At 39.4% G+C, this 2,146-nt stretch overlaps 1 protein-coding gene across 6 annotated transcripts in view; it reads left to right on the plus strand.

Moving 5' to 3' along the window:
* The window catches only part of LOC116704201 (mediator of RNA polymerase II transcription subunit 13-like), a 73,083-nt gene that overhangs the window by 32,643 nt on the left and 38,294 nt on the right, over nt 1-2,146 (plus strand). The gene's annotated exons all lie outside the window — the stretch shown is intronic.

Here is a 2,146-nt window from a genome sequence, read left to right on the forward strand (position 1 = left end):
TCTCTCTCTCTCTCTCTCTCTCTCTCTCTCCCTCCCCTCTAGTGGCAGTTAGGAAGCCCTGTGGAGTCCCGCTAAGCCTCTCACTAGCTGCCCTGCCTCCCACCTCGAGGCCCATTCACTTCTAATGAAGTGCTCAAGTATCCGTGGCTTAACATGAGGGTCAACACCACAGAAATGGGCCCTTTTACGCCACTACAGCTCCACAGCTCTTGGAAAAGTGATTAATGCTATCAAGCTCTTTTAATTTAATCTGCTAGTCTTTACATTTAATGTGCATCAGTAAAATGCTTATTTAATTTGCAACTGACAGTTCCTTCATTGATAAGTATAATTAATCTGTATATTGCTTACATGATGTTATACTTATTATATACAGTATAGTTATTCAGAATATTTAAATATATCAAATCCTCAGGTTGTACTTTTAAAATCAATAACAACATTTTTTTTGGGCTTTTCTTTTTGGCTGTAGTTGCTAGATACTTCACCTTTTGAATGTCTCGGAACTACTAGCTGCTTGACATCAGGCTCGTCTCTTCACTCTACCTGAACAACCCTCAGAATAGCAAGGCCCTGGACACACCTCATGCACTCAAGATGTTGTTGCAGACAACAAACAGAAGCCACTTTTACTTGCTCTCCAGTCTCCTACTTCACAAACACTTTCTCAATAACTTCCCCTGCAAGAAGCTTTGGTGTGAAGTGAGGTTGTGTGGTCACACTGCCAGAGAAAATTACGCAGGTCCACCTTCCTTTAATGACATGGATCGCTCTTCAGTATGAGCAGGCATGGGCAGAGTTCAGTATTAGGTTGATGTCGCGATTGTTAAGAAGGAGATAAAACAACTGAAAGTGAGAAGAAAAGATGAGGTGGTGTCACAGTTTTGGGTTTATGTCTTTACGATTGGTATTTGATATTTTCTAGCAGCATAGCGTTTTTGAATTGGTATCACTGGCATTCTGCTGTGTCTACGTTCATCCCTATATTTAACTCTGCGTCTATCTTCGAGGGTTTGTCTTCAGCATCTTAAGGAAGAAAGATGTTCTGCATTTCCGATTGCTACAATATGACTCAGTTTTGTGGTTATCTGGTTGTCTTGCCTGGTTGTTAAGTTTCCATTCAAATGTGCTGAACATTTAAAACTAATTTCCAAGAATTCAACAAAAGAAAATGCACGCTTCCAATCACTATTTAGATTTAAGGAGTTGGGTGCTTTTGTGGGACGTTACAATCTCCTCAATGGTCCACACAAAGGTTTTTGTCTGCCCCCATATTTTTATTGATACACCAACATTTCCACCCCAGCCAGTCATAAAACCTAACTATTGACTTTTTGATCTTATTGCAGTTCCTACGCAAACGTGGAGAGGAGAGTGGAGTGTTACAAGTTCTCAGTGAAAAGCATTAAATCCAGGTGTAACAGGACCCAGGAATATCAACATACAGACCACCACTGCAGTTGCTTAGAAACCTCTGCTTACATTCATAGCAAACTGTTAATACAAGTCATCCTCACCCCATTCAGCTATGTAAACAGAAATAAACAGTTGCTGTTACTTCCTGTGTATTCAGACAAAAAGGATTAATTCAGAAAGGAAACTGCAGACTGTTCAAGCTAATTCAGGACAAGATGATACATTAATGATGCTGTTTGAGAGCCATAAAACTCTAAATGTGAAGGGAATGGACATTACAATAATTATCTTATTGGTTAAAGATGACATGGTCAGCAAATAATCCAATTATGATTGAGGTTCAAGCATTTGGCAAACACCTACACATCAACTTATAAAGTAATTTTATTTTGGGAAATAAGCTTTTTTTGCGGTCTTGATCAACCCATAATCTCGTTCAGCAGAGAGGGTTGGTGAGAGGCCAACACACACACACATTAATTGTTCACTGTCAGCATCATACCATACCCATTTTTATTTCCATACCTTGTCTGTCACAACCTTTCTGCCATCTTTCTGTTTCATGTACACCTCTTTTTTTGTTCTTAGTTCTATTTTTGTTATACGTTGTTTCTATTTCTATCTTTTCTACTTTTTCACTTAACTATCCCCCTTGTATCCCCCTCCTCCCATGTACCTCAAACCTCTAAACACACACACACACACACACACACACACACACACACACACA

This window comes from Etheostoma spectabile, chromosome 16 (assembly GCF_008692095.1).
Source record: "Etheostoma spectabile isolate EspeVRDwgs_2016 chromosome 16, UIUC_Espe_1.0, whole genome shotgun sequence".
Lineage (NCBI taxonomy): Eukaryota > Metazoa > Chordata > Actinopteri > Perciformes > Percidae > Etheostoma > Etheostoma spectabile.